Consider the following 25,698-nt stretch of genomic DNA (forward strand, 5'->3'; position numbering starts at 1 on the left):
TTTTTTTTTTTTGCTACATTCTTTTTAGTGTTGGATTAAAAAAATGTCATGCAGTTAAATTTTGGGGGATTAGTTTGATTCATTTGAAGTTTGCTTTTATGCTTTGTTAGTGAGGATCCAGGACATCGTTTAGTGTAGGGCTAATTGAGTTATATTTCTAGGAGATATACTTCTGAGGATTTTAATTCATTTCACTAAGAATTAGGAGGCCTTTTCACTCTGACTGATGGGAACACAAACTTTGCACAGCTCTGTGCAATCTCTGAGAATTATCTACTCTTCTGGGGTTGAGGTGGGGTGGAGATTCGGCCCTATTACTTTATCATGGTCAGGAGTAGAGGTCCTATAGGATATTCTTGAATTCTGAATTCATTTTCTTCAATGGGTATAATGCTATTGAGATTTTTTATTTGTTTTGTCAGTTTATGTAAGTTTTTTCAAAGAATCAGTTCATTTCCTCTAAGTGATCACATTTATTTGCATATGATTGTTCATAATATCTCATTATTCTTTAATCTCACTAGGATCTGTAATACCTCATCTTTAATTCCAAGTATTGATGAATGTGGGGCCCAGAATGCCTAGAGAATTTTTAGTTCTCCTCCTCCGTCATGGTCTCAGACTTCTGCAGGTCCTGTACACCTGTGCCTCAGTGAGGTGGGTCTCGCTCATCTCTTCTGCTTTTCTCTTAATATTCCTCGTGAACAAATTTCTTCAGTTTTATTAAGAAATAATTGACACACCTGACAGTGTAAGTTCAAGGCATAAAGTATGATGGTGTAATTTACATATGTTGCTAAACAGTTACCCCAATAGGTTCAGCTAACATCCATCATCTCATATGGATAAAATGAAGAGCAAGAAAAAAAGGAACAAGAAAACAATTTTTTCTCTTGCATTGAGAACTCTTAGCATTTACTCACAGCAACTTGCCAGTATATCATGCAGCAGTGTTAGCTACAGTCATCATGTTGTAGGTTACATCCTTTGTATTTCTTCATCTTATAACTGTAAGTTATCCACCCCCCCCACACTTATAACCAACAATCTGATTTATTTCCCTATGATTTTTTAAAAGATTCCATTCATAAATGAGGTTATACAGTATTTGTCTTTTTCTGACTTATTTCACTTAACATAACGCCTTCAGGGCCCATCCATGTTGTTGAAAATGGTAATATTTCTCATTTTTTGTAGCTAATATTCCATTGTAGATATGCACCACATTTTCTTTACCCATTGATATTTTGCTGGACACTTAGATTGTTTTTATGTCTTGGCTATTGTAAATAATGCTGCAATGAATATGGGGTGCTGGTATCTTCTCAAGCTTGCATTTATCCCCAGATGGGACTCCTGAACATTTGATGAAGGCCTGTGGAAAAGGTGCAGATTCTTTTTGTTTAGTTCTCCCAGGGGTTCTAAAGTCTCATGCCATCCCCTAATTGGTATTTAAAGTTTAGTTAAAATTGTAGGTGTTTTCTTCTTACCTGTGTCCAAGGTGGCTTCTTTCTACTCTCATGTCTGTACCAAAGACACAAGCAGCCAATAAGTTCAGCATCTTCTGGATTATGGTTTATTGGGTTTCTTTGCATTCTCAGCACACTAATGGATGTAAAACCATCTGTGATTTTATAGGTAATCTGCTTTGTTATTGTTAGGATGTAAGTGATATTCTCTCTAGTTTCTGCATTTTCTTTGCCCGTGTTGAAGGTTGCTGCTAGTAGAGACAAATGCTGGCACTGAGGAAAAAGAGCAGGGATGATTGGAACGGTTCTGCCCTAGGGGCTACTTCTCACTGCCAATTGCAACAGTGAATCAAGGTCTCCCTGTTTCAACTGCTTACCTGTTGTTGTATCTGGAGGCTTTTACAGAGCTCTCTGTCCTGTGCCCTATAACCTGCTATTTTAATAATTTTATTTTCTGCTTAGAGTTGGTTTTTCCTGCCTATAATTAAGTACCTTGATGACATGAGTTTAAAAATAAATGAATGGGTTTAAAAATAAATGAATGTGACACTGAATATATTTACCTATGCTACTTCAGCTGTGTTTATGTTTTGTCCTTCATTTCCTTGTGTATTACTAAAAATTAATATTCAAGTGAGGTGTTTTTCTCCCTCACCTTGTAGCTTATATGTAAGAATGACAATGGCAGTTATTTAAGATATCTCGATGTTTATACTATGATAACTTCATATTCATAATGTTGTAACGAGGCTTTAGGTCACTTTTTATGGGGTGAATTTATTCCAGTCTTATACCCTGCAAATGTAGCATTTTCTTGAGGGATTCCCAAATGTCACTTGCTTACCTCCTGCACTTCTTCTAAACTGACAAATCATTGAAAACCTAATTGTTTTCTTTTTTGAAAAAGTTTATTTATTTACTTATTTTGAGAGAGAGAGAGAGAGAGAGAGAGAGAGAGAGGCAGGCAGAGGCAGAGAGAGGGAGAGGCTGAATCCCAAGCAGGCTCTGCGCTGTCAGCACCAAGCCTGACGCAATGCTTGATCTCATAACCATGAGATCATGACCTGAGCTGAAATCAAGAGACGGACGCTTAACTGACTGAGCCACCCAGGTTCCCTGAAACTTAATTATTTTCTTAGTGTTGGATTTTAGTCAATAAAGAAAAAATAAGGTTGGTTCATGAAGTTTATAAAACCTATACATTTCCTTTTATTCTTCATCTTGACTAATTGAATTCTTATGCAATGAATTAGTCACTCAAACCAGTTATTCATGACTCTTGCCTCATCATCCAAATTCAATTGTCATGAAGTCCTATCTTGGGGATATGTCACCTCCACCCCATCACCTCTCCATGCCACTATCCTAGACTAAGCCTGCATGGTTTCTCATTTTACTTTTATTGGCTGCAACAGAAGGCTGCTACATGAGTTTGTAGATTTCAAAAAGACTGTCATTACTGATATTTCCTTTGGTTCAGCTTTGCATTACAAAGAAGGCAATTTTCAAAAGTTAAGTGAAAAGAGCATACATGAATATCAGCAGCCATTGGTACAAAACCACTTTTAGCTTTAGCTATCATTTATAAAGAGAGTAGTCTAGAGGAATAGCATGTTTTAATAGGCAACTCAGATTTTCAGAAAGCTGTTGACAATAGGCTATTCCCAGACAAAGGCAGGATTAGGAATGGGATTCCTGAAGCATAGACTGTCTGGGACCCTAGAAACCGGGAAGACTGACTTGGACTTGGGAGGAAGTTCTCCATTGTGACTTTGAACATGCTGGTGTAACTCCGTTAATACAAGCAGGAGCGAAATATGTGCCAGATTATTTTTCCTTCACTTTTCCAGAACCGCTCTCTACCACTCTCTTCTCTGCTTTGTGCCCCATAGGTACAAAGAAACTTTAGTTCTGCATCCTTGGATTTCTTAGACTTAAGCTTCTTGGTTGGATATGGCCAATAAGAGGTATTGCAAAAAATCAAAGGTGACAGCTCAGTGAGGTCAGGGTATTGCTTCATCAGGCTTGGCCCTGCCACATTGCCAATGTATTGGCCGTTTCTCTCCTAAGGCTCCTGTCCTGCCTCTTTGGTCATAGGAGTGGTTGCAGCCCCAAATTAGCAGCCCCAAGGCACCTCGGTGGTTTCTTTTACTCCTACCTAGACTTTCTAAATAGTTCTTCCCTTCAGTTACTTCATCCTCTGTGTTCTGCTGGGACTGTGGCTATGCAGGTGATACTCAAAATATTCAATAACCTGTAGAGCACAGGCAACAACTGGTTAAATACATGCAGCTGTAAATAAGCAGTAAGGCGGCATCAGTATTTGCTGTGTAAGTGTCAGTGCTGGTTATAGAACGTGAAAGAAGTATTTTGTAAGTAATAGTAGATAAGGTGTCAAAGTTTAGAATTTAAAAAAAGATAAAGTGGCTTTAAGATCTGTAATGACATCTTTCCTATTGTCCTCCCCTCCACTGGTTACCTAAATAGCAGAGGAAGAGAGGATGGTGTAGTAGTAAGTCTAGGGAGGGAAACCCCTTTACCAAAGTGTGGCGCTTGCACACTCCTGGCTTAGTTGCATATTCCTTCCTTTGGGTGGAACTCCAGATGTGTTTTTGACTTACACTTTTATTGTGAGGCCGAGAAAGTAAACATTTTGGCCACTCCCTCCAAACGTTGATTTTAAACCCACTAATACATTGTATTTATACTTACATAGAAACCATTTTCAAGCACACAGGATCACATGCTTACAACTTCTCATACTTCTTCAATTTAATCTGATATATCTTCCTATTACAGTGTAGTAGTTTTGCCATTTGATGAAAACTTCTCATCAGAGGGCATTCCTTCCTCTGTGCTGGTGAAATGTTCGTGACACCCAGAATCGCTATTGCCATGTGTGAGGACCTTTCCTGGAAACCACCAGGCAAATTCATCACTGTTCTCTGTGCTTGAAGAGGTTTCTCATTCTGTACTGTGACTAATAGTGCCTGTGTCTGTCACCATTGCTAGATTTTGATCTCCTTGAAAACAGGGATCAAATCTTTTTTCATCCTTATAACCTTAGGGCTTACAACATGGGTTGAGATGGACTTGATAAACATCTGTTGAACTGAATTCATTGAATTCAGTAAGTGCATCTTTGATGGTAAACGTGTGACAGAGCAGGGACTCAAACCCAGTTCTACTCTTACTCCTGCGCCCAAGCTCTTATTCGCTCTAGGTGCTGTGGTTCCTGGTTGTTTCACAGCAGTTTTTTTTTTTTTTTTAAATAGATTCAAGTTTACTTTTGCTAATGTTAAGTTTGCCTCATATTTTAGGAAATTGATGATTTCTTATGTGCCTTCTCAGATCTGATTTACATGTGCATCGATTAGTTTTGTGTTCTTGGCACCACAAATCCAAAATATAAGAGTTTCTAAACGTATTGAAAACAAGATTAAAAAAAGAAAGAAAATAAGATTTTTTTTTTTTTATGAGCTTGAGTTCTGTGTCTTTTCTTTCATGGCAGGGAGCAAGAGCAAAATGAGAGGCCGAGGTATATAAACTATTCGCGTAATACCACAGAGAGCCTGATGTATAGTAATGGGTCCAGGATCGTAAACGTCTCTCTTGGCACTCTTACCACTGTCAGATTATTACTGTGTTCTCAGATTCAGCTGAATGTGTTCAAGGATCTTCTTTGGTCTGAAAGGTCAGCTGCTTTTAGTTGTGCACTGGTAGAATACTAATATGTCCTTATTCAAATTACCTGCTGCAGCACTTATTAAATTGATGGCCTCGTGCTCTAATTTAATACTGGTGTCGTTCAGAGGCGGGCTGCAGCGGCACTCTGTGCTGAACTGGGTGATGGTGAGGCAAAGTTCAAGCTGAAACTGTGGTTCGGGGCTGCATTTTCCCACTAAATTAGCAGTCAGATGTGGTGTATAATTAATTAGCACAAACCAGGGAAAGCTTGTCATTTAATAAGCCTTTTTTATTTCCACATTACACAAACAGTGGGAATTGATCCATTAAGTGCCTGGCTATTAATGCTGTTTAATGTATGTCTGGTTGTTAAATTGAGATGTCTAGGTACATACGTCCAGAGTTTAAGAGCTCCTCATAGTTTGTTCAGTATTTGCTCAATTTTGAAGTCATGTTCCACAGAATCAGTAATAGCTTCATTACTGAATTTGAGCCTGATTCAAACCTGCATATGGATTTAAATGGATAATTTGAGCATGGTCTCAGAAATAAGTTGTCGTATATATGTCTTAAAGTCCAGCTAGTCCCCTTCCCCCAGAATTGAATATCGCATTGTGTCTGCAGCATTCTCTCGTCCATTGATTTTTTTATATAATCCTTGCCTGCAATTGCCTAAGGCAGAGGAGAACTTTCTCTTCATAGTAATATTCAGCATAGTATGATGGAATTGTAGTAGGAACAAGCCTTCTGAAATAAACAGAGTGAGATTTCAGCTGCTCTGCCAAGATGTCTGGAAGGGCAGACAGACTTACTGTGGCTGAAGTATCATGCAAAGAGTTGGATGTTTGAAACAGCACCAGCTTAGTCTTTTTTCTAGAAATGATTAAGGATGATTCAAACTGTTTTGTGAGCTGGTTGTTCTGAGTTACAAGGTGTTTAACAAATGTGTTCTTTAGAGTTAGTATCATCACATCATACAAACACAAATGGCAACATTAAATGCTTTTTTAAAGTTAATGCAGACAGGAAAACTAAATACTTGAATGTGAAATGGCTTCTACAATGGGGTAGTTTGTGATGAAGGCCATTTGCCACATGGGGAAATTACTGTATTTGCCAGCATCTGCCACATTTTAATGAGTGAAATTAGTCCCTATATGAATTATTAAATATTAGAGAAGTTAATTATGTGTATGTGTGTGTGTGTACATACGTATAAATGAAAAAGTACCTTGAAGACTCTTAAAAAAGACCAGCAAACATAATCCTAAAACTATGTCAACATTTCTGATTTTTTTTCTTGTAAACTGAGAAAACTTATTCTAGGTTTACATAAGGAATGTTCAGGCTGTATTTTTGTTAAAGGATGCCACTAGGGATTATTTTTTCTTGTGTAATAAGAAGAAATTTATGAGCTACTGAAATTATTTGAGCTGTGAAAGTTTTGTTTTGTAGAATGAGAAGTTAAAATGGCTGTGGCATAGAACACTCATGTTTTGGGACCGGTACGGACCTGTGTTATAGTAGTGATCTTATTCTGCCTTATGTTATAGTCCTGTTTCCATGCTTGTCTCCTATCCTGACTTAAAATACCTGTAATTCTGGGGCATGTCTAAATGTAATATTATACTTTTGATTTTTTATTATTTTGGCAGAATCAAGAATGTATAACACATTTGGGCGGTACTTGAGGGGAAAACTCGTTTAATTGAATAGACAATTATCTTAAAAGGAAAATATTTTATTTCCTCAGTCTCAATCCACATATTGCCAAGAAATTAATTTATCGTGCTAGTAAATACATAATTTTGGAACTTCCATTAAATATCCTCCCTGGCAAGTTTCTCAAACAGTAACAGAAGTATCTTCATGATGTCATTGTCTTTTTCTCGGGGAGAAAGTTTTGTGAGTATTTACTCACTAAAAAACTCATTCATTAATTCAATCATTCATTAATTCTCCAACATTTAAGAAGGGTTATTTTATGCCAATAACTCAATAATACACAAATACATTGAAAGATTTTCACCATTTCCCTATTTATGGAATTCAATGACTTTATCCAACAAAATGCATTTTCACCACCTGCTAAACTTCTTAAGTGTTTGTGTTAGAATTAGGGCCAGTGACCAACATTTCGACTTTTTCTCTGTGTCCTTAAATCCTTAAAGTTAGGTATGTAAAGTATAGATTTGGCAAATGGTTTGTGAGAAGTGTGTAATAGGTTATATTGTCTTCCCTCTGGCACTCTGACTATAGAAAGCTGGGTTGAGAGAATCCTCAGCCTGAGTCCCTAGGTCTCTACAATAAATGGAACCTCTTATCTATCTGTTGACCAGGTAGTGTGTTAGAAATAAAAATTTGGGTACTAATATTTGGGTATTATTCACTTTCGCCATATAATCTTGCCTTTCCTAATCTATACAATCATTGTATTTTCTTCTTGGATGCAGTACATGAAAAGTAAGCTAAGAAAAAGGAACATCCTTTAAATATGTAAAAATTTACTGGGGTATCCCAATTTTTCACAATTTTTAGGCTTATATATAAAAATAGTAGCCTATGGACTAAAATTTAAACTATGCTGTGACAACTTTTTATTTGAATGAACCAAAAAAAGAGGATACTTTTAAAAGCCTGTAACTCTTCCTAAAACCCAGGAAGATTGTGATTTACCTAATTGTGTGAGTGGCATGTCTAATTTGTAATACTGGGTCAAAGGACAGAATGACCAGTCTTATGCTTTTATTGGTCTATTTAATGGCCTTTTTTATACAGGTGGATAATTTGTATAATTACTGATCTAAAAACAATTATTGGCCTAAAAATAAAACCCATGCACAACATTATGTTGAGATATAAGTAAAATTTACTTCACAGTAAATTCTGTCAACTTTAACATTTTAATGCCTTTGGTATATAGTATTTATTGATAATAACAATTCTAAATAAAAATTTTCATGAGTAGTAATATCTAAAAACTACTATTTTCTTGATTTTGCCAGTGATTTTTAATATCAGTTTAACACAATTATTTTTAAACCTGTCATCTGTAAAAATGTAGGGAATGAATAATAAATATTGGCAAACTACTGATGGGCTTATATGAGAATATTTGAGTTCTTATTTTTTAAAAATATCTTTCGAGTAGAGGAAAAATTTAATCTGTGCATACAATATAACAAAAATTTAGAATGCATTTTACTTAATGTTGATGAACAGCAAAGGGCAATATACAAATACTTAAGTTCTTTCATTAAATTCCCTAGTGGATAATCATTTGGAAAGCAAATTATGCAAAATAACCTTTAATTTGGGTTTGATTTATATTGAGATTTAGAAATTATGAGTTTTTATGTTGAATTTTTTAAGCAAGCTGACTTTTATACATCTAAATAAGATTTGTGGTTTGGCCCTTACTCATTTTATTACTATATATTGTACAAATGACTAATACATGGTCTTAATAGTATAGTCAAACTATCTTTAAAGTGGCTACAAAATTATGAATCTAGAACATTCTATACAATTATATATTTGTTATACTCTTCAACCTCTAAAAGCTGATGAAACTCTCATAAATTCCCATTATGTGGTTGAGGATGGTTATATAGAGTATTTCCCATTAAAATAACTTTGAGCAAAATAGCAAGTGGAAACTTATTAGTTAATGACTATTAAGATATTGGAATATGTAAGACCTACTATGGAGTATATGACAGTATCTGGGAAGTTGTGTGGTTAAAGTGGTCAAAAATATTCCATTCTTTATTTGCTTCACAAAGTTAACAATGAAATTTCCATATTTTGAGCTATTATTCTTCTAACCTATCCAAAGTTTTTTGACTTTTTGTATGCTTTGAGCCTCTGATTTTTTTCTAAGGTATTTTTTCTAAATACATTTTGTTAAAAATAGGTTTGGCACGGGATGCTTGGGTGGCTCAGTTGGTTAGGCATCGGACTATTAATCTCAACTCAGATCTTGATCTCAGGGTCATGAGTTCAAGCCCCATGCTGGGCTCCACACTGGGCATGAAGCCTTCTTAAAAAAAAAGGGCATATCCTCATCTATAATAGTAATAAGAAAATGATTTTAATGTTCAGAAGGAGGGATAACGGCTAATTAGAGTACTGTGGTAAGTGAAATTTGATATAATCATTAGTATGATGTAAAAGAATACATAAGTATATGCAAAGATATTCACAGTATATTGCTACTAAAAAAAGAAATTAAAAATGAGTATGGGCCACCCTGATCCTATAATGAGCACATTATATGTTAGTGTTTTTTTGCATATACATACATATAGTATGTATATGTTGATACCTGTGTACACGCATGTACAAAGGACTGGATGCACGGATAAATAGGTGAAATGAAGGGTCTTTTTAATTTTAGTTTTTGGTTATTTGAATTAAAATATTTTTTTAGCTGCTTGAGATGTAATAGACATGTTGTATAAATTTAAGGTGTACAGCATGATGATTTGATATACATATATTGCTAAAAGATTATCACTGTGGTGTTAGTTAATACCTTGACAACCTCACATAATACCCATTACTTCTTTGTGATGAGAACACGTAAGGTCTATTTTCTTAGCAGCATTCAAGTATATAATACAGTCTTGTTTAGTATAGTCACCGTGCTAGACTGAATTTTCTTAATTTTGTAAGATGAACAGTATGTTGTCTCTGTATTGAGAAAAGCATAATATATTTTATTATCATTTTGTGACCTATTAGATAATATTGTTAAAGAAAACTTATTTCATTATACTATCTGGCAATATTTATTATAATAATAGTTTGAATCTTTAAATAAAGGTTTCATGAAAAACTTGAACGGTTTTGAAAGCATGAAGGGAAAGATGTTTTTCCCTTTTTCCTACTTAGGTATTCTGAAATTGATATTTTGAAGTGAGTTAGCTACACATATGTTGTAGAGTGATCATCAAAATATCAGCCTATTAAGCTTGCTGTCCTGACCTAAGTGATGTTTTTATTGAGAGAGATCTAGTCCTCAAGATAATTCCCACATAAGGCACTGAAATCAGCATTAGAGGATTTTGAATTATAGCTGATGAGTGTGCATGGCTGAAAGGAGATAATTTTTTTTAAAGTTCTACATAGTGTTTAAATTTCTAAGAAAAGAGCTGCATTAACAGAGTTTCCTATATAGCTTCCTTTGTTTTTACACATATGAGCACATAACAGAAGATACAAGACAGTGACCACACATATTTAAAAAAAACAGTAACTGGGCACGATTTCAAGAAATAATTGCTATTGAAATAAAAAGTGCGCTCTTGAAAATGTTTTTTGTCAGTCACACTAAAACATGAACAATTGTTTGTATTTCATACTTATTATGACTATAGGCAAAATGGCAACATAGCACATTTTATTCTGGCCATTATATGTATGTTAGATACAACTGCAAAAATCAAAGAATGCAGGTATTTTATTAGCCATTCAAAATGATGACATTATTTGTAATTTATTTGGTAGTTTTGAAGTGCACAATTAGACCTACACACACTTTCTTTTTAGGCTACTTGTTTTATTCCCATGTGAATTAACTGAACTGCATTTCCTAGTAAATATCTTGAGACTGAAGGACTGTGCATGGGAAAGTTATTGTGAAAAAACACTTTTGGGATATTCTTAAAATATTCAATTTTGTCAACTCACAATCTTTTTCCATAGGGATTTTAGGTCACGAATGGTATTTTTGCTTAGAAAAACCCAACATATTTAGTTTGTTTAATTGCTCTTTTTATTTTCAAAAGCTGTATTGGTAATTCTTCTTCTTCTTCTTCTTTTTTCCTATTACAGGTCTTGAAATATATGGCCTATAAAGTCATTCTCATTGGGAAAGAATTGCAGACAAGTGTTCGATTAAAAGGTAAATTCAGGCCTCTGGACATTGTACAGGTAATCACTACACAATGAAACTGGTATTCATATCAAAGTTACTGATTTTTACCCATTTTGTGTGTTTTTAAGGCAAATTCTCATTGAGAATTAAATGTATTTTCTTGAGTTACATGAATACCAAAAAATATATTTTTAACTCATCTGTAAGACTGCACATATATTTTTAAATAGTTGAAAATAGTTTTAAATAGGATTTCTGAATTAACCATTGTTTTAAGTAGTTTGGATTATGAATTTTAAATCCCATAGTTCCTATGAAAAAGGAGTAGAAGGAAGAAATTTTATTAGAGTGCTTTACATACTAATCATCTGGAATGGTATATAATAAACTATTTCAAATGTTCTTCCACTTGTAATGATAGGATGTCTTTAGATAATTTTACAGAATTTATTTTATTTTACTAATTGATTAGTATATTCATCATTCGCAGATATATTAGTGAAAGCTGGATTCTAAATCACTTTCCTGTGATAAGCTTTCCAATTAATTCTTCTCACAGTATTTTCCTGGTGACATTTGAACTTCTTTCATTATATAAAACACATCTGGAATGAGACATTGCTGAATAATAATCATGGATGCTAACATGTTAAGGATTGGACCCCTGACATAGTCAAATGTGTTCTGGTTTAAAACAGTGACCTCAACTAATGCTGCTTTAAGTGAACCACATTTAGAAAAAAATATACAGACAGGTCTTTTTAGCCTGCCTGTCATGTGGTAGAATTGGTCAAAAAAGAATGAAATCAAATTGCAAACTGTGTCTCCCTTGTTTAATGGAATTAACTATATTAAGTTACATTTTTTCCTCCCATCAGCAAATATTTTTCCTTTCTTCTTATCTAATAGGAAAAATACTACAATAAGTAAATATTTAAAAGGATTCCCTAAAACATATGTTAAATCCTGCATCACTTATAATTTACATTTGTATCATATGGTTACTGAATTTCTTCTGTGGTGTATTTCATAAAAGAGGAGATACTGATAAGATCCTGTTTAAATGGCTTGCTAATACCAGAAGCAGATCATTTAAAATGGACCCTACATCTTTATAGGATGTTAGAAATGAAGACATTACCTCAAAATGTAGGTAATTATTGCCTCCTCTTTTATCAGTGCTATTTTCTGAGGTATTATCATAAGAGAGCACTTTAGTATTAAGCAGGGCCTTCGAGTGGCAATAAATCAGTCCAACTGAGTCATCATTGTCTAGGGCATCTGAACTACTGCAATGTTGTGGATCCTACCGAGAGTGTGAAATCACTTGACCCTTGGCATTAACCTTTGCTGAATGAATAGACACTGCTTTCCACATCGAGGAACAAAGCAGAAGACTATTGATTAAGCACCACATTCACTTGATATTAAATACTGGCTGAACTCACTTCTTGCTTCCAGTTCCAGAGGGAGAAACCCAGAGAGTTGCTGAGTCTCAAGAGAATGGATGTTTGTAATTCAGAGCAATGTTTTTCCAGCAAAGTATTTTTTTTTCTCCTTTGATCAATAACTAGCAGCCATGATCAGCCATGAGTATGTATTGTCAATTCTGACCTGTGTATTTTATCACTTAAGGTGATAGGTCACAGTGCTGTGACTAATATTTCAGGTCTAAGCCTGAATTGTTTCCTGACTTCCATATCTGTTTGAAGGAGCAATTTTTAAGTTTTATTTCTTGCTTCTGAATCATTGTTTAGGCAATTGATTTGTCTGAAGTAGTAAAATACACATTTTTTTTCTAACATTCTTGGGTTTTATCACTGTTTTTGCAGACGTTGAATTTTCTAGACCTTGACATTAGAAGAAATCATAGTAAAAGGACACCCTTAGGATTTATAATTTGTTACTAGGGAAAGAGAAATATTCTAGTTGGATAAACTTCTCAAGTTACAAGAAAGCAAAAGAGAGTGGAAGAGAGTACTGGAATGTACTGGAAAGGAGTGTAACAACACATATGAGCAGAAAAAGAACAATAAAAGATATTTTGTAAGAAGTCCTAAGCTAACTATCTTCTGACCCATTACATGTGCCTATACTGTCGACAGTTGCTTGACAGCTGCTTTGTAGATCTACTTTATCTGGAAGGAGAACATGTATTATTGACTGATAAATCAACTCAATCCATGGAACTAGAGTTAAAAAAATTTTAGCCACAAATGAGAAAATAATTGTTATTTTAAATTTAAATAGGTGTGTGTGTGTGTGTGTGTGTGTGTGTGTGTGTGTGTGTGTGTGTGTGTTTATAACTGGGATTACTTTACTGCAGGAAGCAACGTAACCAGTTACAAGATCTTTTTTTCCTAAGATTTCCTATTATTTGGGACCGAACATATGACACCAGTAAAACTCTTTAGAAATAATTGTTTGCCTTGGGAAGGGTGTGACTGGCTTGTGTTGAACACCAACCCGAAATTCTAGATCAGCTAGTTGTGAACCTGTCATGGTTGAGCAAAGATCATTCCTTGCCTGAATAATAGAAAATATTTCCTCTAAGGACATAATGGTGTAATTTAATCCACGCACAGTATCACACAGTTTGCACAATTTTTGAAAAGGAGTATTAGAAGACTGAGGGAAGTTGATACAATGAATCATGCTGCTAAACTTAATGGTCAATCCTTTTGATTTGATGCTTTCTACAGGATAGGTAACCCCTGAAATCTTTCTTTAAAAGCTGCTGAGGCTTGGAAAAATGTGAAAAATGTTGAATTTACACACTATTTTGGGTATGTATTATATATTCCTTTTTCTTCATTATTAAGGACATTTGTATAGGGGTCATTTTTATTTCACCATTATCTTGGGCACAGGCATGCTACACGTGCACAAGAATCTGGGAATTTACTTTGACACTTGCCTGTACCTATGTACAATTTATTTGACTGCAGGATTACAGTACCAAGTTGTTTTGTGCATGCCAAAGAGCATAAAGGTAATTGTTTACAAATCCTGATATTTTAATGAAAACATTGAACTAGAATTTGTTGCTTTGAAGTATCAAATAACGTTTTTTTTAATTCTATGCACACTAGCGAATGAAATAATTTTTTGATATTTTAAACACAATCAACTGTGGCTGTGCCAAGGTCACAAGGCAGGTTGTGACATAGCTGTGATTAGAATCCATGCAGAACATACTGCTGACCCTTTCATAATCTCCTTGGTGTTTATATGTGACTTCCAAATGGAAGCTATTTTAAATGAGGTTGGTGAGAGAGAATAAAATGATAGTTAAAATTTATTATGACAGATGTTCAAATTCCATATTCAGAATTGGAAGATGAAGGTAGATAAAGAGAGAAAGAGGGGGAGAGGAAGGAGAGGAAGAAGAAAAGGAGGAAAAAATTCCTAGCTGACCCCTGCAGATTAAAAAAAAAAAAGACCAGATAGTAATCTCACTGAGACATAGGCAAAATATGTGCTTATGTTAACAGAGGTGAGGAGTTTTTAATTTTTTTAATGCCTAAAAGAGTAAGTAGGCTCTCACTCAAATTTCTGATAGATTAAATCCCCCTGTCCCTGTTTTTAGAGATAATCCAGAGATAGTTTAGAACGCATGTGAGTAAAAAGAATCTTTGTACTGTTTAAAGGAAAGATCGGGGATGGTTACTCATGAAATGTAGTTTCTCTATTAAAAACAAAAGTCCCTGTGGGGGCTTTTGAAAACCTGAGATGGTAGAAGCTCCAAGAGTTTTCTGCCACGGGTAGATTATTCAAAATTGATCTCTTCTGAAGAAATACTTTGACGTGATTCCCATTTATCTGATCAGTCACGAGAAACTTTTTTTTTTTTTTAAGTTCTTTACAACAGTTCCTATCTGAAAAGGACAGTTCTCAAGGTTTTCATAGCCTGAACATAATAGTCTCCAGCCTGGTAGAAATCTTTTTAGTGAGAGTCTTTTGTTTCCTTGAATTAGCAGAAGACTTTGAAATTGACTACACATTGTTAAATCTTTGCTTGGGATCTAGTAAAAGCCCATATAGTTTATCTGACACAGTCGAGTTTATCTTTTTACATTTGTCATTCCTCATAAAAGATATCGACCGGAATTTTTGTGACTTTGACCAGCAGAAAACCTTAGCTGACATACTCAAGGCTGAAATGCAGTCATCGGAAATGGAAGCACTTCAACCCTGCCCCTGTGGCAAGAATGGCTTCCCGTTAGACAATCTGGTCAGATTCTTTATGGACCCAAAGGGAGGTACATGTGCTGGGCATTGAGTTTATGTTTTTTTTCTGACCTACCTGCTCCTTAGAGCTGCATCCTAAGACTGCTGCTTGTGTGAAACCTTTCAGAACTATGCATCATTGATCTAGCCATAATCACACTGGTCTGTTGGCTTTTCACTAAACTTTACTTAAGTGAAAACTAACCCTCTGCCTCCTCTTTGGGGTTATGATTGACTGTATGTCTTTCGAATGGTGTGAAGATGCTGGCTGTGAAACTGGAACACTGCTTTTTAAATGTCTTTAAAAGAAGAAAAGAAAAATGTGTCCCCTCAACCACTAGAGAGCAAGATAAAAGAAAATAATGACGGTGTGCACTGCGTTGTCAATGTTGACCTTTATGGGATCTTTCTAGAACATCTCAACAGCTTAAAAAAGGCTTTTCTCTTTTTTCCCCCCACATTGATTTATTCTAAATTTATTTTTAAAAATAAGTTCACAAGGGTAAATTTTGATTCACTGATGCAATTTTTCACTTACACTACACACATATTAATTAAGAGTCCCTTTAACATTTAGTTTCCTGGATAACAAGCAGATGCCACTCCTTGCCTGAGATCTAGAACTATGGTAGGTGAAGAACTATGATAGGAAAAGAAAAAAAAGGGGCCGTAAGGATAGGAAAACCTGGTCAAAAGAAAGAAGAACACCAGGAAAGTATGGGCTTGAGATCTAGTGTAGATGTTACCACTCAGGCTCTGCATCCTGACCCCTCCCAAGGCACTTAGAATCTGTGGACTTGACATATGTGGGTCAGCTTTATACACAATACATAGGTAGCAAAATGCCAACAGGCATAAAAATAAGAACCATTTTGTGTGTCTTTTATGTGGGAAGAGTTGATTTCAGATGCTCAGTTTTCACTATATCCATCTATGATTTCATGACAGTAGGGTAGTCTAAGTATTTAGTAATATTTATGGTGTTCAGTCATTTCTCCCAGTACATTCCATGCATGTATGTAATTTTTCTACAACTAATAGCTTACTCTTTTATAAAGAATGGTAATGGGAGTGGGTAATTATCATCTAGTTGCTTAGGACTGTACTTTTGTGTATGCAAGGGCAGACCTCTTGCTTCACCTTTCAAAATAGCATTCCTAATCATCGCAGTGCACCCAGAGCTGCTGAATAGGGGCATGTGTGCTGACCCGGATTATTAGCACATCCATCTAGCCAGCAACACTATGAAATACTTTCCATTTTTCACATAGCACATTTTTATGTGAAAATACACACATGCGCGCACACATGCACAAACAGCTTTAATTCAACAGTGTAGCTCCGTTTGAAAATTAGTTTTTTGCAATCATGGGATCCTATCACATATTATCCCATTTCTAAAATTAACAGTAATAAAAAAGTGTGAGTGAATAAGCAAATATTTGTAAAAATCTTGCTTTCTTGCACAGTTTTCTCTAGATTATTTTTTTTTCTTCCAATTTTACTCCAAGGGTTGTCATAAAAAATGTTGTCTGGTTGGGTATAAAAATAGTCTACTTGACTGCAAATAAAGGCTGCTAAGTATCTTCACCATTATCTCCAGGTGAGTTTAGTTAAGGTTCATGATCATGAAGGAATCAAAATAGAGGTTCCAATGGGATTTTTTTTTTTTAAAAAGCAGACTGTGCAGTAATCAACTATAGCTCTCATTGAGGGAAAAAGTTTTTTCTTATGATGTAAGAACTCTGGTGACTGACTATAGCAAAGGATTATTATTTCAATCCTCCACTGTTCAAGCTACTCCATTTAATGTTGTTTGATTCCATTTATTTTCTGGTTCATTAAAAAGATTTCTTTTATGACTTTTTAGAATGGTCATGATTCTTAAATCAGGTTACCAAATATTATTAAATTAGGCAATAACATTATCTATTTAGAATTAATGTGGTGTAATGTCCCTCCTAATTTATAATATCTATTCTAGAAAATACTTCTGGGATATATTATTGTCATGAGTATAAGTGATAAGAAATATGAAACAGTTTCTGGCAAAGAAATTACAAGACACTCAATGCAAAGAAGTATCTGATGCTTAACAACATGTTAAAAAAAACACTTAAAGTAGTAAAAAAGTATTGTGATTTTGTGTGTGAGACCACCTTCAAGATGTGTTTGGGCAGTGCATATGTTGGAAAGAAATTTTAACCTCACTCTTAAACAGCTCACTCTTAATCCATTTGAGTTGCTATTGTATCCACTGAGGGGAACCCTGCGCTTGATTATAACTGGCTTCCATCTCTCCCACTAGGCTCTGATTCCATGAGAGGAAAGGGGAGTAGGTTCATCAGTATATTTTAATTCCATTCTCAGAAACTGGATATTTGTATATACCCTCAGCATCTTTGAAGGGTCCCTGCAACTTCAAACAAACTAGGCAAAGGGAGCCCCAGAACATTAAACCTTTTTTTTTATTTTTAGTTTTTTTTTTTTCTCAACGTTTATTTATTTTTGGGACAGAGAGGGACAGAGCATGAACGGGGGAGGGGCAGAGAGAGAGGGAGACACAGAATCGGAAACAGGCTCCAGGCTCTGAGCCATCAGCCCAGAGCCCGACTTGGGGCTCGAACTCACGGACCGCGAGATTGTGACCTGGCTGAAGTCGGACGCTTAACCGACTGCGCCACCCAGGCGCCCCTAAACCTTTTTTTTTAAAAATGTGTAAGTATGACACTGAGGCTTTTTTTTTCTTTTTAAAATACCTTCATGGTTCTTAGCTAGTTTTATCAAGAGTCTCAGAGTCATCATTAAAAGTCTCAGTTAAGGAAAGTCTCCTTGTAAAGATACACATTGAAGTAATAATAGCTTACTACTAACAACAAAAAAAGCATTTATTAAAAATGAAGGTGTCTCCAAATGTCCATCAACTGATGAATGGATTAAGAAGATACTGTGTGTGTGTGTATGTATGTGTATATATATATATATATATATATATATATATATATATATATATACACACACACACAAAGGCAGTGAAAAAGAATGAAATCTTGCCATTTGCAACAGCATGGATGGAACAAGAGGGTAATATGCTTAGTGAAATAAGTCAGAGAAAGAAGATACCACATGATTTCACTCATATGTGGAATTTGAGAAACTTAACAGATGATCGTAGGGGGAAGGGAGGAAAAATAAGATAAAAACAGAGAAGGAGGAAAACCATAAGAGACTCTTAAGTACTGAGAACAAACTGAGGGTTGATGGGGGTGGGGAAAATGGGTGATGGGCATTAAGGAGGGCACTTGTTGGGATGAGCACTGGATGTCATATATAAGTGATGAATAAATTAAAAAAATGAACGTGGCTTTTGTGGAATTTATTGTCATAAATATAGTTTTAAAATAAGTTGTATTCCTTAAGGCATTAATAGTGCTTGAGGTGAGTTCATTGTTTATCATTCGTAAGGGATCTTTGGTGAATTATTGTGCTAAATACCTGTTTCGATGGTGATCGTGGCTTGGCCTGGGGTCTGGTCTGCTTGCTTGCAGATTAACCAGTGTTCTTTGGTGTATGGGAAGAAAAACGTGAGATTGACTTTGGAATTGCGATCAATAGGTTTTGATCTTGGAATCCCTTATCTTTCTTTTTGTAAGTGATAACTGGCACAAGAAACATTTTCTCTCTATAAGAAGGACCTTAAAGGATTTGGAGCTAGAGAGAAGTAGATCTCTAATCAGCCAATTTTGCTATGTAAGTAAAGGCTGCAAAGCAAGGCAAAGCAAAAAAAAAATGCAGCAGCATTCTTGTTTTAAAAGTTTAATACTTGGAGAATAGTGTAGGCAGGGCTCTTTTTTGAAGTCTCCAAAACAAAATAAAGCTTTCTTTTTAATGAACCCAGTCTTACATAACCAAGAGGTATGTCATCATTGCACCTTGGGGTACCTCCTGTGAAATAGATAACTTAGTTGGGGGTTAAATCTTCTAGGATGAAATCCTAATATAAGACTTACTGTCTAATATTTATTTAAAAAAGCTGAATGAAAAGATACAAATTTGAGGTAGAGCCATAGATTGCATGTGCAGGGTCAAATAACTTACAGGGCATCTCTGTATGGATCTACTTTCAAGAAAATGGTTTCCCTTCCTCTCTTTTTCCCCCCTTCTCCTATGTTCATCCTGAAACCAATATTACACTGTATGTCAATCAACTAGACTTTAAATAAAAGCTTTAAAGAAAAAAAAACGAATGGACAAAAAGAGAAAATTTACACTAGTACCTCATCCTTGTATTTGTACTTTGGCTAATTTTAAGTGTCCCTATATCTGTGTTATGAATATTAACTTTTTCTATTTTCTGTGTAATTGGTACTTGATTGTGCTCTACATTTTCATTTCTATCTTCTTCAGAACTATTTTCTTCCCTTGAGAAGGGGCTTCCCACTGGCTATTATTAAGGGAACATCCTGATTCTTCATAGATATCATAAACAATGATAATATTAAATAATAACATTCAAAATAATCTTATTCATGTAATAAAGTTTACCAACATGGAAGCCTTTTGACTACAACTCTAGTACTTCCTAGGTAACCTGGATCTTCAGTACAGCGAAGGATGCGCATTGATGTGGGCATTTGTGGTTCAGTTGCAGATTGGTTAAATAAAGCTACAGTTTATTAATGTGTGCAGACAGTATGTCATTCACTTGGTGGACATGATACCGTTCCTCTTCACAATGACCTGAAGAAGAAACTATTACACCTACAGTCTTCCATTTGCGGAGGGATAAATTAAGGCTATAGCTCAAAGATGTTGAGTAATTTTCCCAAGAACACAAAGCTAATAAGTGAGAAACCCAGGGCATAATTTTAGAATAATTCCCACTCTTAGTCATAGTATACTTGCTTCTCTTCACTTTTTATGATCAAGATGAATGTTTGTTTCATAATAAGAGTTTATGTTTAAACTTTATGTTTTCTAATTCAGTGTCTAGTAGTGAAAATGTTACTGGGAAACAAGGTTGAAGAGTTTTTCCATTTCTCGATTTGGAATACGTTTGGCTTACTTAGACTTTTGGTCATGATCACAGTTTAGCTTCTTGTCTTATTTTAGTAGAAATGTTCTTTCTGTATCATTCTCAGCTTTCAGTCTGTATCTTTTTAACAGAGAGTAGCTAAATGAGTAATCATTAGTAAATTTTTGATAATGTACTTCCAAATACTGGGAGAAAATTCATTACAGAATTCTAATATGTTAATTTGACATTTATTTTGTTTTTCTTTAAAAACTTAAAAGTGATGAGGAGCCTGGGTAGCTCAGTCAGTTAAGCATATGACTCTTGGTTTCTGCTCAATCATGATCTCACAGTTTGTGAGTTCGAGCCCTGCATTGGGCTTTGTGCTGACAGTGTGGAACCTGCTTGGGATTCTCTTTCTTTCTCTCTCTGCCCCTCCCCAGCTCTCTCTCTCTCTCTTAAAATAAATAAATTAAAAAAAACATTAAAAGTGATTTTTTTAATGTAAAAAATGAAAGTGAACTTATTTGGTTTGAATAATGGTATATGCTTTGAAGATAAAGGTAGGAAAAGTAATGGATCTACAGTGAAAACTGGTACTTTTTAAAAAAAATTGATACTTTATGCTTGGGTATACTTGCCTAGGCCTTGTTTGTTTTCTTGTCTATCATTTGTCATTTAGATAAAAGTTCAAGGTATTGATTTTTTTAATTTTTTAAAAAAATGTTTTTAATGCTTATTTATTTTTGAGAGAGAGAGGCAGAGCATGAAAAGGGGAGTGGCAGAGAGAGAGAGAGAGAGAGAGAGAGAGAGAATCCAAAGCAGGCTCCAGGCTCTGTGCTGTCAGCACAGAGCTCGACATGGGGCTAGAACTCAGGAACTGTGAGATCATGACCTGAGCCAAAGTCGGATGCTTAACCAACTGAGCCACCCAGGTACCCCAAGGTATTGATTTTCTTAAATTAAAAAATATATTTGCATTATTTTTTCCCCCAAATTTTACCACTTAAGCAACATATCACAATGGTTATCTGTCATTTCACTCACAGGAGAAAAAGGTTGTTAATGTTAATTAATTCAACAACTGAGCAGTTACTACTAATTTTTAGATGTGGATCTTGCAATGGGAACACAATCGTGAAACAAATAGATAAAAAAGTCCTGCTCTCAAGGAAATTTGTATGACATAAATAATACTGAGAAGTAAAATACATATGATACCATGTATTAGTAGTAAGAGCGCTAAGAAAATAATGAAGCAAAGGGGATCAGGGTATATTGGGAATGGTCAGTTGTAGATACGCTAACCAAAGAGTGCCTAATTGAGATGGTGTCAATGAAGTAAAGACTAGAAAGAGGTGAGGTAGCAAATCAAAATTTTAAATTATTTGTCCTGTAAAATGTATTTTATAAGTTAATGTAGGTGGCTTGTTGTTTACTTGGCATTATATAACTGTTACATTGATATCAGGGTTTAAGTGGCTTGCTATCAGCCCAATTTTAATATTTTTTAAAGCTATACTCTTATATGTGTGTATGTTCTTTTAGGCTCCCTTGTCCTTTTACTGATGCCTAGAAAATTCAGAGGCAGTTGGTTAATTTTTTTAAGAAAAGTAGTATCCTTGTCATTCAACTGGTTGGCTGCAGATTATTGAAATAGAAGACAGAATCCGGATTATAGTTTTCTTATTAAAGAAATGCATAATGCCAAAAGACTAGAGAACTCTCCTCTTCCCCATGGGAGACCATCCTTGAATATCATCTCCTTACCACACTCAACTCAAAGTCTAAAAGTTGTAGGTGATGAGCGTTGGTCATGATAAGATTTTCCATGATTGAGCTACTTAAAACCAAAACTTACCCTGTTCCCTGCATGCCCAGTGCACAATGGTAAAGAAAAATCACATCTGAAATTTGATTGAAAACACTTTAAGAATCATTCTATGTTTATGTGTGTGTCACTTTTAATATATGTTCTATGGAGTGATTGGTTAACAATGGCAGCACTTTAGTTGGCATTGCATCTACTAGAGCTCACCCTACCCTTGCAGCTACAACCATCCCTTCAATTATCTTGATATCATCACCAACAAAGGATTTATTAATTAAGATAATCCACTTTAGAAATGATTACTCCTTCATGAAATAAGTAATGTTTAAGATACATGTACTGTCTAAAAATGCTACATGCTCCTTTGAACCTTCGCATGAATAGGGTATAAGAATCTAGTGACTTCTATAGCCTGGGCTTTTGTAGAGTTCTGTATTGAAACACATGTGGAGAGGCTCTTTGAGTTAATCCAACTCTGTAAGATGAATCCTACAGCTAGAATATCCATTTGTCTTCAATAATTCTTCCATGCATGGTATGGTTAGAGTGAATAAAAGGGGCAGGAACTGAAAATTCATTGCATTTATAGAAAACATTATATAGTCACATAATAAAAGTCACATGTGGCAGATTTGATTTCAGTGTGAGAAAGTTGTAGGAAGTGAGCATTTAGGTTACACTTCTCTGTAACTTTGGGAAGCCAATACATAGGAAAAAGAATAACATAATTGTGGATATCTGAGTTGGTTTAGGTCAGGTCACAATGACTACACTGAAAAGTCTCATCTGAAAGGGGGAGAAGGGGGGCGCCTGGGTGGCGCAGTCGGTTAAGCGTCCGACTTCAGCCAGGTCACGATCTCGCGGTCTGTGAGTTCGAGCCCCGCGTCGGGCTCTGGGCTGATGGCTCGGAGCCTGGAGCCTGTTTCCTATTCTGTGTCACCCTCTCTCTCTGCCCCTCGCCCGTTCATGCTGTCTCTCTCTGTCCCAAAAATAAATAAACGTTGAAAAAAAAAAAAAGATTCATGAAAGGGGGAGAAGGGACATACGGCAGTCATGTGGTTTATAGCAATAACTGAGTCTCAATGGTAGGAGTAGTGGGGCTTCCTGTCCTGCTCTTCTCTCTGTGAGGAACTTTCATGCCCATTGTCATGATGGCCACGTCTCATCTGGGCTTTGGACAGTGTGACCCGCTGGCGGTCGTGCACCTTTCCTCCCACTTTCTATGGTGCAGATGTGGAGGCCTGGGGGGTTCCATTGCAGAGTGCACAGTCACAGGTGGTTCTTTGCTAGCTTGCTCAATAGTTCATTTCCCTACACACTTTAGTAAAAATTTTGTCTGTTTTTACCTGTGAAAAAACACATGTAAAGATCTTGCCTAAATGGAACCTTAAACCTGATATTTTTGACTCCTGAAAATGGTCTGTGCTCTTACTTTCTTTTTTCCTATAAAGGGCCATAATTTTGAAGCCAGTTGGAACATAGGTTGCTGCAGGAAGGCCCTGTGTCATCTTCTCTGGAATACTCTTGCTGCCATTGTACAGCAAAACACTCTTAAGGAAATGTGCTGCTTGACAAAGTTTAGGATGTAATTTTATCTATTTCTAAGCCACCATTGTTTTGAATAATCCTTTTATTTTAGAATAATTTTAGATTTATTGAGAAATTCTGGAAAAAGTACAAGTAATTCTCATAAACCAGTACCCAGGTTGCCCTATTATTAACTTCTTAGGTTAGCATGATCCATTTGTTATAATTAATGAGCTAATATTGATACATTATTAGTAATTAAAGTGCATACTTCATTCACATTTCCTTTTTCTGTTTCAGGGTCTCATTTGGGACACCACCATCCCCCTTAATCCTCGTGTTTCCTAGTCTCCTTATGGCTATGATAGTTTCTCACTCTTCCTTAGTTCTTGACGACTTTGGCAGCTTGGAGGAGTGCTAGTTAGGTATTTTGTGGAAAGTCTCTCAACTGATAGTTTTTTGACATTTCTCTCATGATTAGACTGGTGTTATGCATTTTGGAGAGACAGATAACAGAGGTAAAAACCTGTTTTCATCACATCATAGGAAGAGTAAAACAAGTTACTATTGTTAAAGTTAACCCAAGCTCCTCGGCTATGGTGGTGGTTGTTAGAATTCTCCACTGTAAACTACATTTCCTGTTACTGTACTCTTTAGAAAGAAGCTACTATGCACAACCCACACTTCAGCAGTGTAAAGTTCTGTTCTACCTTTTTGATGGTGAAGTATTTACATAAATTATTTGGAATTTTGTGCATTGGAGTTTGTCTCCTCTCACCTATTTATTAAACTGGATCATTTACTTATGTGTATTTTATTTTTTATTTATTTATTTATTTATTTATTTATTTATTTATTTATTTATTTATTTATTTATTGAGGCACTTAAATTGTTCCAGCTTGGCCATTGGGAACTCTAGACTTACCTTGTGTATTTCTTACCTTGTGTATTTCTTACCTTGTGTATTTCTAGTCCTAAACATTGCCTTTTCTCCAAGGAGCCATCTGCATCTATATTTAGCTAAATATGAGTTTATACTGATGTCTGCATTTTTATAATCTATTGTAAATGCAGTTTTCCAGCGTCTTCCCCTTGTTTATGTGTAAGTCTCACTACTCCACTGAGAAGCCTAGCTTCCCCCATCCACCTTCCATTTACTTAGTTGTTCAATTCTAGTATACACTTATGGACATAGCAGAGTTTTAAATGCATGCCATCTTAGGAAAGAACCTTATCAACCAGAGGATGGTGTTTGTGTGTAGTTTCTTGTATGTTTTAGTCTTAAAGACTCTACTCATTTCCAAGGTGACATTGTATATATTGATAATATGGCTGGATCTTTTTGTACATTCTGTGTTCCATCCCCTGACCTCTTAAGTGTTTTTAAAAAATTGTATACATTAGGATTTGTTCTTTGTGTTACACATTCTATGAGTTTTGACAAACGGATAGATTATGGTCACGTATCCACCATTAAAGTATTGTACAGAATAGTTTCACTGCTCTAGAAAACCCTCTGTGGTTCACCTATTCAATCCTCCCCTCCCCAAACTCTGAAATCATAGATGGATTTTTTTTTTACTAATTCTATAGTTCCTCTCTTCCAGAATTTCATAGAATTGAAATCAGACTGGCTTCTTTCACTTACCAATATATGTTTAGGATCCACCTGCATGCTTTTTGTGGCTTGATAGCTCACTTCTTTTACTAAATAATATTCCATTGTAGTTATGCACCATAGTTTATCTGTTCACCTGTTGAAGGTCATCTTAGTTTCTCCCAGTTTTTAACAATTGTGAATACAGCTGCTATCAATGTTTGTGTGCAAGTTTTATGTGGACATATGTGGCCATTTTTAGTTTTAATAAAATAAAACATCAGTTTTTTCTTTCATGGATTATGTTTTTGTTGTTATATCTAGAAACTCATGAACCTGGAGGTCATGTAGATTTTCTACTATGTTCGAGAAATTTTATAACATATTTTAAATTTAGCTCTGTGACTATTTTGAATTAATTTTGCAAAAGATGTAAGATCTATGTCTAGGCTGGCTGGCTT

The 25,698-nt window shown here is 35.3% G+C and overlaps 1 long non-coding RNA gene across 1 annotated transcript in view; it reads left to right on the top strand.

Annotated features, from left to right (window-relative positions):
• The window catches only part of LOC123379097, a 256,416-nt gene that overhangs the window by 90,480 nt on the left and 140,238 nt on the right, over positions 1 to 25,698 (top strand). Inside the window, exons 2-3 of the long non-coding RNA XR_006583085.1 lie at positions 10,995 to 11,093; positions 13,740 to 13,823. This is a non-coding gene — a long non-coding RNA (uncharacterized LOC123379097). The remainder of the gene's footprint in view (positions 1 to 10,994; positions 11,094 to 13,739; positions 13,824 to 25,698) is intronic.

This window comes from Felis catus, chromosome A1 (genome assembly GCF_018350175.1).
Source record: "Felis catus isolate Fca126 chromosome A1, F.catus_Fca126_mat1.0, whole genome shotgun sequence".
Lineage (NCBI taxonomy): Eukaryota > Metazoa > Chordata > Mammalia > Carnivora > Felidae > Felis > Felis catus.